Source organism: Anabrus simplex, chromosome 4 (assembly GCF_040414725.1).
Source record: "Anabrus simplex isolate iqAnaSimp1 chromosome 4, ASM4041472v1, whole genome shotgun sequence".
Lineage (NCBI taxonomy): Eukaryota > Metazoa > Arthropoda > Insecta > Orthoptera > Tettigoniidae > Anabrus > Anabrus simplex.
The window spans coordinates 272,153,732-272,169,637 of NC_090268.1; the positions used below are offsets into that span (position 1 = coordinate 272,153,732).

The following is a 15,906-nucleotide window of genomic DNA, read 5'->3' on the forward strand; positions in this document are numbered from 1 at the left end:
GACTCATCGGGTACTCGTAGGAAACAGATTAGTAAAAGGGCATAGTTTATGCCCTGGGAGTCGCCACTATTCGAACCCCTCCCCGCTGAAGAGGGACGAAGAATGTTCACGGATCACGGTAGTCTGCGGCTTGGTCATTCCAGCTCTGGAACTTTGGAGTGTTAGATCGGCAGCGAAGTACTGTTCGTTAAAAGTGAGAAAACGTCTGGTTTTTCATTTGATCGCGTATTTCATATGAAAGCATTGTTTTCAATCGCGCCATTCCTACTGACGTTATTGTAATGTATGTTCATTTCAGTTGGGAAATCCACTAAGACTGTCTTTCTGAGGATTTAAAAAGGCAGGTGGAGAGTGAGTTTCTACCATTATAATGAGAGCTTCCCAACCTGATTGTGACTGTTGGTATGCAAGCGGGTCTACCATTACAGTGAGAATTCCCTAACTCAGTCTCCATGTGAGAAAATATGTTTGGTGAGTTCCCCGTCGCGTTTCTAGGGTAATGTTAAGAGCTATGCAATTTCATACAATCTTGCTCACAAGGTGTACACTACCTAACCTACAATTATGTATGCAATGTAGAATTCCGTAGTGAAGCACGGGTACATCAGCTAGTCAATAATACACCTTAACAAAGGTATATAAATGTCTGAGATTTATTATTCTTCCTCTCACTGCCCAATTTGCTTTAAATGTCTAAGGATAGTAGGCTTCCGTGAAAAATCTTGATTAAGGCATTTAGAAACTGATAATAGAAGTACGTAGGGCCTATATGTTGGCTTTTGTAAAAATTTGTTGTTTTCAGGGTTAATTTAGAGAGAGTATTTAGTTATAAAAACTTGTAAAATATCCACAATCTATTCCATTTATATCCTTTTCTTTAAAATTTTATTCGCTGCAAAAGTACTGTGTTTCATTTTTGAGTTAATTTAGAAAAATCTCTCCTTTTGTACTACTTTTGTAGATGTCAAGATTTGTGAGCCCCCCCACCTCAATTAGAATATACTTTTGCATTTAATTATTCCAGTTGTAAGGCGAATATGCAAGTATATTCTACACATTTATCTTCTTCTTCTTTATCTGTTTACCCTCCAGGGTCAGTTCTTCCCTCGGACTCAGCGAATGATCCCACCTCTACCGCCTCATGGGCAGTGTCCTGGAGCTTCAGACTCTGGGTCGGGGATACAACTGGGGAGGTTTACCAGTACCTCGCCCAGGCAGCCTCACCTGATATGCTGAACAGGGGCCTTGCGGAGGGAGGGGATGATTGGATAGGATAGACAAGGAAGAGGAAAGGAAGCGGCCGTGGCCTTAAGTTAGGTACCATCCCGGCATTTGCCTGGAGGGGAAGTGGGAAACCAAGTATAACCACTTCCAGGATGGCTGCGGTGGGAATTGAACCCACCTCTACTCAGTTGACCTCCCGAGGCTGAGTGGACCCAGTTCCAGCCCACGTACCACTTTTCAAATTTCGTGGCAGATTCAGGAATCGAACCCGGGCCTCCGGGAGTGGCAGCTAATCACACTCACACTACAGAGGCGGACCTCTACTCATTTATAACAAAATATAATTTTCTAATAGCTACTGTAACGTGATAAGACGAATAATGCCAAACGCTTACTAGTACGTGCTGGTTATCTTTAAATTACTGGTCAAGGTCAATATGATTTAAGCGGCAGATATTCCCTGTATTCTCCTAGCAGCGACTGAGCAGTTCGTAGCCATCTCCAGCCTGGGCAAGTACGTTGCAAACACACGTATGTACTGTAGACAATACTACTACTACTACTACTACTACTACTACTACTACTAATAATAATAATAATATAATACCGCTACCAAGACCACTGTTATGGTTGGACTTGACCGATTGCAAAGAAACGTGATCGATGTTCAATTAAGGTATCAAAAAGTTAAGTTCTTAATCATTATTTGAATAAATGTTATTCACACAAACTAAAAAATACTAATTTGTTACTCCATCTTAAGGGAACGTGGTGTACCGAAGGTTTATTGATTAAAATCAGATTTGTGGAGATGATCGATTAGGATATAAAGACATAGCTGATTACCTGCTATAGCATAAGAGAATGAGTGTCTATGATCAGGAATCCGGCAAGTTCCTCGTTTATTGTAATGAAAGATAATATCAGTAGCATGCACGTTTATACATACTGTAGATGACCAATATTTCATGTTGCATGATATTTTAGTTAATGATGTATCCAAGACGTTGCAGAGGGTAGTACAATGTAGAATTTCTGTTTTAGAATTTTTTTACGTCACACCGACACAAATACGGCTTATGGCGACGACGGGATAGGAAAGACTCAGGAATGGGAAGGAAGCGCACGTGGCCTTAATTAAGGCACAACCTCTGCATTTGCCTGGTGTGAAAATGGGAAACCACGGAAAACCATATTCAGGGATACGAACCCACTATCTCCCGGATGCAAGCTCACAAGTCGCCCGGTGAACAAGGTAAAATACTGACGATTAATAAGGACTGTTGGACTAGACAAAACAGTGATTGAATTGGTGACAACATTTCTAGGAAACAGAACTCATAGATTTAGAATAAGTGAGGCAATATTTGATCTCATATAATTATTAAGGGGGCGTTCCCCAACGCAGTATTACTGGACCTTCATGTCTTCTTACTTACATAAATAATATACGTAAAGAACTGTACTTATATTAAGGCTTTTTGCTCATGATGTTATACTGTATAGAGAAATAGAGTAATTGCAGGATTGTGAACGAATGCTAAATGATCTCGAAAAACTTGTGAGATGAACAGCACACAACGATATGATGGTAAATGGGGTGAAATATCAAGTTATATGAGTCACCAAGGGGAATAGTTCCCTAAGTTTTAATTTCTGTGTTGATGGATAGAAAGTACATCGAGATCACCCTACGTGCCTAGGTGATAATATAAGGGTAGATGTTCATTGAAATAATCATATTAACGAGGTTGTAATTTTATAGATCTCTTAATGTTTAGTTATGGGGGTATTCAGGGGTTGTAATAAGGATGTAAAAGAGAAGACATGTAAGTCACTGGTAAGAGCTCACTTAAAGTATGTTTACAGTGTACGGGTCCCTCACCAGGATTACTTGATTTGAGAACTGGAAAAGATCCAAAGGAAAGCAGCACGGTTTGCTCGGGATGATTTTCGACAGAAGAATTGTGTTGCGAACATAATACAATATATGCGCAGGGAAGAACTGGGGTAAGGAGACGAGCTGCTCAACTAAGTGACATGTTCGGCGGAGCTGTCAGTGGAGAGATAGTGTGGAATGTCATTAGCAGGCGAGTAAGCTTGAACAGAGTTTTTAGAAGTAGGAAGGATCATAATATGATGAAAATGTTGGAGTTCTCAAGGTCAAATTGGTGCAAAATTTCGTTTGTTTCATGAAGAGGAATAAGGGGCTGGAGTTCGATACATTTTCAACTTATTTGAAATCATTTAAGAAAATACTACGTAGACAATTGCTAGGTAATCTGCCAGTTGGGCGACAGCTGTAAACGCAGATTACTTTCAAAACTATTGTATTTTGATGTATCCATATAGTGGACGTGTTATTAAAGTTGGTTAGTACAGCGTGAAATTCTGTTCGTGTTGCCCAAATTCTGCTTTATGTATACGTTGTTTAACGTAACATTAAAATAGCATTATAGGTATATTTCTACAATGCATACGCAAGATCGTACTAATGCCATCATCCACTAACTGCTTCAAACTGCCCAGCTATTTTTCTGGCAGTTAATTGAAATACTGCTCTTTATTTTTAAGGCAAATTATTACAACTGAGTGAGTTGACCGTGCGGTTAGGGGCGCGCAGTTGTGAGCTCGCATTTGGGAGATGGTGGGTTTCTAACTCCACTGTCGGCAGCCTTGAAGATGGTATTCCGTGATTTAGCGTTTCCACTCCGAGCCTTTCCTATCCCATCGTCGCCATAAGAGCTATCTGTGTCCGTGCGATGTAAAGCCAATTGCAAAGAAAAGAAAGACCAGTGAACCTTAAATCTATCGACAAACTTCTGTAAGAAGCAACACTTTACTGGTACAGTATAAGATAGGATTCCAATTTTCCGATTCCACTGGTTGGTTAAGAATAGGTTGTTAATATGATCAGAATTTATATCCAATCTCATGAAGACTATGTATCAGAATAGGATAGTCACATCTGAACCGATATCAAGAATTATTTCTGACCAGTAGGCAGACTGTGTGCGTGTCTCTAATAGTAGAAGCGCTGGACTTCTGGAGCCAAGTTGGTGGGTTCAATCCCAGCTCAGTCCGGTGGTATTGTTTGTGCTCTAATACACCACTCACGTGTCGACAGATTTAAGAACTACAGTGGCACAATTCAGGTATTTCAGCGTCTTTGAAACACATAAAATTAGACAGTGGTATTTAGAAACCTATAATATTAATTAAATCTGTCCAATAGTACATTATAGGCTCGAGAGAGCGTTTTTAAATCGGGGTGATGAAATGTGAGATACTCTTATCAGTAGATTTTTCACACGATAAAAAAATCATTTACTGAGTAAAATTCTGCTACCTCTGTATCGTTTAAGACAGACGTACAGGGTAGTTGATGCAGGGACGCTCGGAAGTATTATTATTATTATTATTATTATTATTATTATTATTATTATTATTATTATTATTATTATTATTATTATTATTAGATATAGAGTGGGACCAAGACGGAAACAAATCGAATTTAACGAAAGAGAAAATTTGGCCGAAGCTGTATACGTGTCCTGTAAGTTATTTCTGTAAGTTATATGCCAACATGGTCTGAATATAGGCTATCGAAATTCCTTTCAAAGAAAGTATTTAATAAAGTACAATGGACAGGGAGAAGCTGAACGCACTTCACATACATGCGAAAGAAACTTAAAACAGGAACCCATTAACATTGAATAATTCATACCTATACAAAAACCGAGTGAGTTGGCCATGCGGTTAGGGTCTCGCAGCTATGAGCTTGCATTGGTGGGATAGTGGGTTCGAACCACATTGTCGGCAGCCATAAGATGATTTTCCATGGTCTCCCATTTTCACACCTGGCAAATGCAGAGGCTGTACCTTACTTAAGGCTAGGACCGCTTCTTTCCCACTCCTAGCCCTTTCCTGTTCCATCGTCCCCATAAAACCTATCTGGGTCGCTGAGATGTAAAACCAATGTAAAAACAAAACATACACTAAACTAAATCCAAGAACTAAATATTTTTAGATTGTCAAATGTCGAAACTTGATCGAAATTGTTTGAAATTTAACGTTTGCTAGGTGTTTATGGTCCTTTTACATACGTCATAAAAATATACACGCCCCTTTCTGCAATCACTGTGTCCATATTGAACCCTTTGGCCCATGGGTTGAATATGTAACACATAAAATATATCACACAACGTTTTCCCATTGAGACTTCAAAGAAATGTCCTTCACAAATCATGCACCTAGCATTTTGGTCGTGCGAGTTATTTCAAGCTTGCTATCCTCCTCATTATAGGAAAGGTTCGTTTAGGGCTTGTGCAATGATTCTGAGGACTCTTGGTCCCTTTTCGAACAGTATTTTCCTGTTGATGGCACTACGTCACTGGTTGAAGCTCTTCCTCCATTTTGTGATTGTGAGATTCTGATATTTTTTTGAGAAGAACCCCGTGTTTCTCTCATTAGCTACTTGACTGGCTTAAAAATTGTACGTTTCCTTGCCGAAGTCCCTTAAAATAGTTCATTCAGTGACACACAGGAAGCTTCTTTGAATATTTCAATGATAAAAACTAGCCCGTAATAAGACCACCCATACTGCCAGTAATTGGACCCACTGTATGAGCACAGTTTCAGAAACGTCGTTCATTACTAATAATTATTTAGTTAATGTACGTACTGTAACTTATGTTTAGTAATCAGATCGAAGGCTCGTTGAATACTCAACACCTCTGCCATTAGCTGTTATAGATGGCCTGGGAGTCACTGATGAGGCATGCTTGGGAAATGACGAGGGAGTAGTTTCCAGTTACTTTCCTCACTGAGCCGAAAATTGCTATTTCTTATCAGTCTGCTAAGCCTGCTGAAATGCAGGTGGCGTGCGGTTAGGAGCACACAGCTGTGGGCTCGCATCCGGGAGATAGTGAGTTCGAACCTCACTGTCGGCAGCCCTGAGGATAGTTTTCCGTGGTTTCCCATTTCCACATCAGGCAGATGCTGGGGCTATACCTTAATTAAGGCCACGGCCGCTTCCTTCCAACTCCTAGGCCTTTCCTGTCCCATCGTCACCATAAGACCTATCTGTGTCGGTGCGACGTAAAGCAACTAACAAAAAAAAAAAAAAAATATGCAGGCACCAACCGACCCTATCAGAGATCGGGCTAGTTTGCCGTGCGGTTAGGGGAGCAGTGCTTTGAGCTTGCATCGGTTGGAACCCCACCTTCGGCAGCCCTGAATACGATTTTTCGTGGTTTCCCGTTTTCACACCAGTCAAATGTTGGGGCTGTACCTTAATTAAGGCCACGGCCGCTTACTTCCCACTCCTAAACCTTTCTTACCCTATCGTCGCCATAAGACCTATCTGTGTCGATGCGACTTAGAGGGACATTTTCACATCATTCATGTCGGGGACAGATTGCATAAAAAATGATCTTACTACCATCGCTCACACCACTTTAATTTGTCGAAGTGAAGGAAGGACTGACACAGGCTCAATGAAAGTTATAAATTTGTTCTAGACCATACCAGAAGACATAGTGCACTGTAAACACTAGGTATCTCCAGCTGGCTACGGACGGAAATAAATTAGCTCCGTTGATTCCTGCACAATCCACAGGATTCTCACACACACAAAAAATCTTTTACATATCTCTAACTACTTTTACGGTTTTCGAAGACACCGTAATGTCGGTTTTTTGTCCTGCGGGATTCTACGACGTGCTAGTAAACACCATGAGCGTGAACCGAGGTAGAACCCGTCAACTTGAATTCAGTACAGTGCAGGCACACTCTTGGTTGTTGAATAGAATATCTGCTTCGTAATGAACTACTGAATGTGTGTTCTTCTTTACCGCAGCAGCCTTCACTCAATGACTCAGCGAATCGTAGAGAACAGTTGATGTAAGTCAGATTAATGAGCACTTGCTTTATCTCTAACATGAACTTATGCAACATTCGCACAGACACGGGGAGAGGTTCTAACTACAACTGGAAAAGTATTGCGGTTATGAGTTCGGTTAAGGCGCAGTCTGATAACATGATTTGTGTGAAAATAGGACAAATGCAGAAAATCATCTTTCGTGCCGTCGACACGATGGACACGATGGACACGATGGTGGGATTCAATCTGTAAGTTTGTTGGTTCATTTTATTGTTCTTTTTTTGCTAGGGGCTTTATGTCGCACCGACACAGATAGGTCTTATGGCGACGATGGATAGAAAAGGCCTAGGAGTTGGAAGGAAGCGGCCGTGGCCTTAATTAAGGTACAGCCCCAGCATTTGCCTGGTGTGAAAATGGGAAACCACGGAAAACCATCTTCAGGGCTGCCTATAGTGGGATTCGAACCTACTATCTCCCGGATGCAAGCTCACAGCCGCGCGCCTCTACGCGCACGGCCAACTCGCCCGGTCATTTTATTGTTAAAAGTGAGTATACCTTTCCTGTTAACTTGCTCAAAACTCTTCATTCTGCATCAGAGAATATATCTCCTGCTGGAAAATATTTCGTTATCGGCGTTTCCGAAATCGTACAATTTTGTTGATGATTGTTGCTTAAAGGGACCTAACATCTAAGTCATGAGACGAAATGTAATGGCAATTTAAAAGTCCGAAATCATCCATTGACCAGAATTTAAAACGTGATGATGAAGAATGCAAGGATGAATATGAATTTAGGACAAGCAGTGGATCCGAGCCGCACCTTCCCAGAAGCTATCATAAACAATAGCATTACTGACAAGGCACTGCTCCTAAACCACATTCCTGAAAAGATGATGCTTGAGGTCTAAAAGGGTACAAAATCCAGGTCAACGGTCCCTCATAATGGTACTTAACGCTAGTGAAGTTGAACCATGATATTTATGATGTTGCGGTACTAATCAAAAGTAGCGTAGACTCACGGATTTTCACACATTATGGTACTACTCACAAGTATCGTACGTCGCATAGGTAACACATACCTATGGTGTTTCTCACATGATCGCGCCACTCATAGGCAACGCAAACCCATGGTGTTCCGCACATTAGTGTACTAATCACGGGCGCCGGTATTCCCGTGGTGTTGCTCACATAGTTACTAACCACAGGCAATGCAGACTCACGGTGCCGCTCATATAGTGGTTCCAATCTCAGGTACTGTAAACACACAGTGAACCCACTCTCTACTTCTACTAATCACAAACCTGTTATGTATCTAACATAGTGGTACTCTTCGCAATTAAGGGCGACCCATGGTGTTCTCTGGTACCAATCACAAGTAGTTTCATGGTTCTAATACAATCATCCCTTTGTCGCCCCTTTTCGTCGCCTCTTACGCCAGGCAGGGGATACTGTGGGCGTATTCTTCGTATGCGTCCCCCACCCACAGGGGATCGTACAAGTATTTAGTGGACCGTAAAATTAAGCCTATAGTCATTTTTGCACCCAAGTCGGCGGAGGTGGCATACCGATTTTTTGACCACCTTTCCGAAAGTAAATCATCGTGTGAACCACATGTGCGTTCTTAAAAGGTAAATGCACTAAGGAACTGAATATTTTGAAGTTTCTTAGCGGCCCGAAGTGGAGCTGTTCACACCTTGCTCCTACGATTGTATGGGGGACACATTTTACCGAGATTAGACTACGGTAGTGCAGCATATGGATCATCAAGGCAAAGCGGCCTTGTGAAACTGAAGAGCATCAACCACTGCGGAGTTAGGTAGGCAACGACAGAATTCCGTACTAGCACCATTACCAGTCAGCTCGCTGAATGTTGTGTGCTGCTTCTCCATCCGAGGAGCCAACAAACGCTGTTTTTTATGCTGGTTCTCTTCGCCAGATGTTTCATTCCAGTGTTGTATGTATGTCATTCTTTCATATGTGTGTACTCCCGTTGTTATGCGACTCCCTCTCAGGCTGATTCTGATGGTTCCGTCAGCTTCCGCTAAGAACAATAGCAAGCACTGTACCTCGTTCAGTGAGCCATCTGGTGACGAATGAATGTACCACTTCTATTATAACGTCTAAATTCAAACCCCATTCCTTGAGAAGCCTGCATCGTGAACAGTCGAGATTATTTTCTGATTACGCAGAGCAAAGTTCTCTGCGAAATGCAAAGAATTTCATCTTATTTTCTTGACACGGCATAACCCCAAAAGCCTATATCATGTCCATAAATACGGGCCATGAAAGCATTAATGGCAATAGTAAAAATGGTCAATGGTAATGCCTGTATCGAATTTAAAGATTTGCAATAAAATAACGCTGTTGCTCCAGTTTCAGGTGACCTGGAACTAGTAGATGGGAGTATTCTATTCTATTCTATTCTATTCTATTCTATTCTATTCTATTCTATTCTATTCTATTCTATTCTATTCTTTTTTTGCTATTTGCTTTACGTTGCACCGACACAGATAGATCTTATGGCGACGATGGGATAGGGAATGCCTGGGAAGTGGAAGGAAGCAGCCGTGACCTTAATTAAGGTACAGCCCCGGCATTTGCCTGGTGTGAAAATGCGAAACCACGGAAAACCATCTTCAGGGCTGCCGACAGTGGGGCTCGAACCGACTATCTCCCGATTACTGGATACTGGCCTCACTTAAGCGACTGCAGCTATCGAGCTCGGTCTATTCCATTCTATTCTATTCTATCGTCTTCTGACCGGCCAGGCTATAGCAACACACTTCTACTTGCTGAAAGAAGAAGTCCCCTCACCGCTGTGACCTTGCGGCGGCCATCTCGTACAACTAGGGGCCGATGGCCTATGTTAGGCCCATAAACAAAAAGCATCGTCATCATCATCATCATCATCATCATCATCATCATCATCATCATCATCATAATCATCATCATCATCATCATCATCATCATCACACCCTCAGTTACATATCAAGATGGGATAAGCACGCAGAGTGTATTTTCTCTAGTAATGTAACGAGAGGTCCAGAATTTATCTAGAGAGAATCTAGACGTCGAGCTATTATTTTGTTAAAAATAATTACAATACTGAATAAGTAATAAAAACATAACTGTAGAAATCGAATGCTCGGGCATTAATAAAATATACAGAGTACAGTATATGTATTTTCTGAAAGTATTACTGTGTGATAGTTTTGAAATTTATCTCTTCGGGCCGCATATGTTCATATCATTTTTGACATGAGCCGGAGCATGTCCAATGCAATACTGTTGAAAGAGACATTTGCAGCATTCTACTTTGATTATACACCATAATGATTTGTTGCAAGTGACTAATCTCATGTTTTAATCCGTATTGAAATCTGTTGATATACAATAACAAAGTTTTATTATGAATCCACCTGTTCAATACATTATAATGTTGTCACATTTAAAATATCTTCATTAGTTAAAAAGTTATATATGGGACATGTTTCGCTAGCCTCAACGGGTGCCCAGCTGAGCACCTCTGTCCTATATCTTGGCTTTGGGTTCCGTCAGAATAAGAGAGTTACGTCCTGTTCATTGTACGGTCTGTGGCGAAATATATTACTGAATATGTTTCAGTGCACTATTCTGATGATTTTCATATACTATCAAGTGCATGTAGATACTATAAAATGAAAGAGAAAAAACGAAACGTATACTAGTTTTGAAATCTAATTTCAAGCTATTAGGTCTTATTACGTATATTTTGTACGTGTTGAAGATATTGTACCCTTACTGAGCAATTAAGGGCAATATGATTTAATTAGGTTTCACAAACAGATGTATAGATGGAATAGTTGGATGAGAACCGCCAGAAGTCACTTACCAGGCTTGAAGTCTCGTCCATCCTACTTTCATTGCGTCACCGGCTGAACTCAAGTAGCATACGGGCAATGGAGTGTTCGAAAAAGAAAAATAGGCATTACCTAAAATATAATGAAAGTAGGATTCTATAATATGAGAGGAACACACTATTATTATTAAATGAGAAGTATCTTCGTTTAAATATTATTTTTCTAAACATTTTATTATACTGATAGAAACCACACGAGATGATGCCGTATTTCAACACATGAGCAAAAAGAACAATTAAGACTGATACAAAAATTATATACATGGTATGCCTTCATGTCCTTGTAGTTTGTCCTCGGCATAGTTGATCCTTGGCGTACCTCAAGTCATTTGATTAACACACACTAATACGTGATTTTATTTATTTATAACAATGATATTAAATGGCATCTAGTGTTTTAATAAGCTGATCAAAAATGGATATTAAATGGTATCCATTCTGGTGATTAATTAATTATTAATCCTCATTATTAATCACATCCTTAATTAATTATTAATCATCATGATTTGGAATGAAAATCAAGTACATCTACTCCAAACACGAGATGCGTCGCCGTATATCAAACACGTGATCTATTTGACCACGACAATTATATATTTACACTGAACACATACGCATATCCTGGGTTTACCTAACAAAATATTCAAAGAAAAATCTGCCAAAGCTGGAATCGAACCCATCACCATAGAACACTTTGGGAAATAATAAAACACGTAAACACATTACATAGAAAAATATCAACATATTTTACACATTACATCTTGAAGATATGGCTTAACCAAGCCATAGTATGTAGTTAAATTCTTCGCTCCAACATCATTCGAACACACGAACTCCAGTTTCCAAGGTAAAAATTTTAAACTCCAATCAAAGGCTAATTTAATGCCTCAGCATAAGAAGGGGTTCTATCCTTCGCAAAATCAGAAAATTATCCGCATTACACATAACGCATCATTAGAATGGAATTGAGACTGCTTTGGCGAATGAAAGGGAACTCGCCAGTAAACATTGAGCTTTGCTGGAAACTACAAAATCTCTCTCTCGACCCTCAGTCGGCTAGTAATATACCTGTCAATCATGACAACAGCTGTGTGACCAGCCTTGTGGCTACGGACACTTTGAAATCGTCGTTCTTTCTTTCTCTCTCTTTCCTTCCTTTATATATCATCGCGGCTTATTCTCAAGTACACCTTCATTTGAGAGCCGTCACTTATTATTCATTATCTGGCTATATACTCAGCCTAATTCAACATATCACAACAGCCATAATTATTTATTATTCTTTATCATTTCAGCAACATAACATGTTACAGCTTCGCCCTTCCATATCATACCACCGCATCTCAATCCGATCATTTAATTTACAGAGAAGACTCCATTCTTCCAGGTTATTTAATTCTTCTCACATATTCATATAATTCATATTAGTACCTCGGTTTTGAACATAATCCGTTCATCTAATATCATCCGGGATTTACAAATTCCTGAATCACCATAAAGCAAACTTATAGTTTGTATTCAAACTACTATGAAAATCTTTACCAGATAAAAAAATTACGAAGGAATATAAGTTTAGCTAAATCGCCAATCTTCCCAAATATGTGAGACTTTCCTAAGTCACTGACTAATTTTACAAATATTATAAAACTGCATTTAACTTGAAAAATATGAAATATCTACATTTAAAATGGAAAATCTGAAAATTAATATTCATCAAATAAAATACACACTCGTCGGACCTTGTACTCACACTTACTTGTTACCTGCTTACTTACACATACGTTATTTGAAGGGCACCAGCTGCCACTCAGTGCAGCAATAATAGAATGAGACTCTTGACTATCTCTAGGGTGTGGGGTAATAAGCTTACTTTTTACAACATACCATATCAGTTCTGGGAAAAGGAGATTGGCGTTCGGTTTCCCCATTAATTTTGAGGTTAAGATATTTTACTGTCATTGAAATAAAACTATGAATTCGTTTGATAGAACAAAATACATTCTTTAAATAATATATAAAAAGTAGTGAGTCTTGTTGCGATAAAACAGATGAGAATATGAAATTATGACATTGTAACTGAAAGAAACTAGGCATGAATTTGAATTCTTCTTGACCGGACATTTAACAATTTATGCGAAATATTTCCCTCACTGATTCACTTGACTGTACGTTCAACACTTTTAGTGTAATTACGACCTATTCCTTTGATCTGGTGTTTACTGTAGATGTGTCACGCCTAACTTGGTGATACATCCTTGTGACTGCTTCTTCTCCATATCATCTGACTTCTTTGTAAGTCAATATGGTATCACCTCATGGCAGGTCCAGGGTTGCCCTCTCTGACTCCATGGTAAGCCCTTGCGTCCGTGTCTTCAACTCACTCTCTCAATGACCAATGATTAATGGCTCACTGAGGCTTCTCCATCTCTCGTTCACACTCGTTGACTGACCGACTGAGGCCTCTTCATCTCGTAGACTTCTTCACTGTTCAGCTTCCGTTTAACTAATGACTGACGCTACAATATGCACCCACCTTTTATAAACATTGGTTGACACAGCAACGTAATCTCCAGAAATAGCAATGACATACTCCCACAACGCCTCAAACTGTTGCATGTAATGATGAAATCCCCTGGGGCGGCTGAGTCTCTGAGCGAATTGTTAAAAGCTCACGATGACGTAGCCATGACATAGCAATGACTTGGCAGAATCGCCAGTAGTGCAAAATATAACAACGTCATATTCAACATCTGATATATAACAATTCTCACTGTACATGTATTGAGTGTTATTTTACACACACGTATATATGCATACATCTAAGTACAATCCTGCAAGCGACAAGCATTGTAAAATTGAATTGAATAAGAATTATAACAAAATAATAGTAATCTCACAGATAAAATAATAATAATACGGACATAATAACAATAATAACAATAACAATAACAATAATAATAATAATAATAATAACAATAATAATATCACAGATGCAATAATAATAATAATAATAATAATAAAATACAGATATTACCTTGTAACGGGATTTGAACCGTTACATATATGCTTCATATAAGCTAAGAATTTCTGGGATCTATATAATAATTTATGCAACTGATCCAATTAAATATCAATGATTATCTTGAAATCATTTGATAATCCTAACTAAATAATAAATCTTTTCCCAGTCATACGCGCATAATGTTCCCTACATTTTAAATGATTAATTATAACATTATGATATTTACAAAATAAAAATTGCTACTGGCATGCAAATCTCGTGGTAACATATATTTAAATCATGTGTACTTATCAAATGATGGGTATGGTTTGCTGTCATCTCGGGGTACATCTTAGATTTTTACACGACCATGATGAATGTTCTTCTCTCTGGCAGTCCTCGGTTCCTCTTCATACTACCACGATCGATGTCTCGAACTGTGGTCTTCTCAGTTGAGTCTCTGGACGCTTCCGTAGAAACTGATCGCAGGCACTTAGACGCGATTCTTGTTGACTCTAGACCTCGGGTTGGACGACCACTCACGAACGTACAGGAAAATGGGAAATCAATTATTAAACACTGTTTATGTACTTTCAAAGGGAATCTACTTGTGACAAGATCCACTCTTAACTTCAAATAGATTAGTGCAAATAGTGGCAAGTTTGTAGAAATCACTGTTCATTTCCCCAGTAATCACATAGTCTATCACCACGAGTGTCCATGGAGTATGCAAACACTAATTTTATCAGGAACAGTTATTTAATTTTTCCTGAACGTCACTCGCTCTTAAATGCTTTGAATCGGTGATTATTAATAATTGCTGAACATAATTAGCTGTCTCACCACTTCTAAATAACCTGACACGTTTGCCCTTTCGTTGGTGATTACACCATGAGCCGCAACTGACTGTCTTTAACAATTGAAATATTAAATGCTAAAATAAGGCTTCTATTCGGCAATAGTGTGCATTAACTTGTACCACACGGCTTATTCCGCGATATATTTACATCGCACTGATGTGTTTTTCTTCTATGGCACAACACTTCGTACACTGATATCCAAGTTCACTCCTAAGGTGTTAGTACTGTAGCTACACAGATGACAATGAGGTACTGTATCTAGGTCCTGGCTCTACTTATAGCCTCCGGACAAAATGGTCAGGGGGGAGGTGAATTATGCCCCTGCTGAAAATGAAGGTCCGGTAATCGGAGTCTTTCAGCGACGTGATAACAATCAAATTAAAGCTTGTGACCTCTACTTTTTTCTGAAGACATATAAAACTAAAGCGATCAGTGGGTTATTCACAATCTCAAAAGCGTCCTTTTAGAAGATCACGCGTCATGGTTCATCACGCAAGATCTCCCACTTTTTTTCCACACGTTGTCAGATTTCAGCAGTCGTCTTTACTCTGCGTACTACTGCATGACAAGCGTCATTACCGATCCACTATTCAAGTATTGCATTTATATGCATTAACAATTATCATTAAATACATCTGTTCGAATGAGACCTGACTCATAATTTCCCGTAAATTATTTCAGATGAAGGTGTTCTTATTCTTCCTCTTTTTAGTAAATTATAGTGAAGTTGCACCAGTGAATGCGGTGTTGAATTAGTAGAGGGCATTTATTTCTCAGGGGTTAACACACTTTAACTCAGCCCACTCTCCGACAACCTACATCTCCATGCAGAGCGTCATCTCTTCTTCTCGCTCGCTCGGAAAGAGAGCGCGATTTCAAGGTTTAGCAATACTGCGCTATCCTTCTCTCGTTACAGCGCAGAAAACTGCTCCCTTCGGGCTGGGGTATCGCAAATCACACCCTGGTTTGGTATGTAGACTGCTAATTACTACATTGTATATCACAGAATGTTGCGGAAAACGGCATATATAATTGACTAG

At 39.5% G+C, this 15,906-nt stretch overlaps 1 protein-coding gene across 1 annotated transcript in view; it reads left to right on the forward strand.

The window, feature by feature from the left end:
* Positions 1-1,687: 1,687 nt before the first annotated feature.
* The window catches only part of LOC136872641 (uncharacterized), a 58,386-nt gene continuing 44,167 nt past the window's right edge, over positions 1,688-15,906 (forward strand). The window contains exon 1 of the mRNA XM_068227503.1: positions 1,688-1,755. The gene's annotated coding sequence lies outside the window, so the exon portion shown is untranslated. The remainder of the gene's footprint in view (positions 1,756-15,906) is intronic.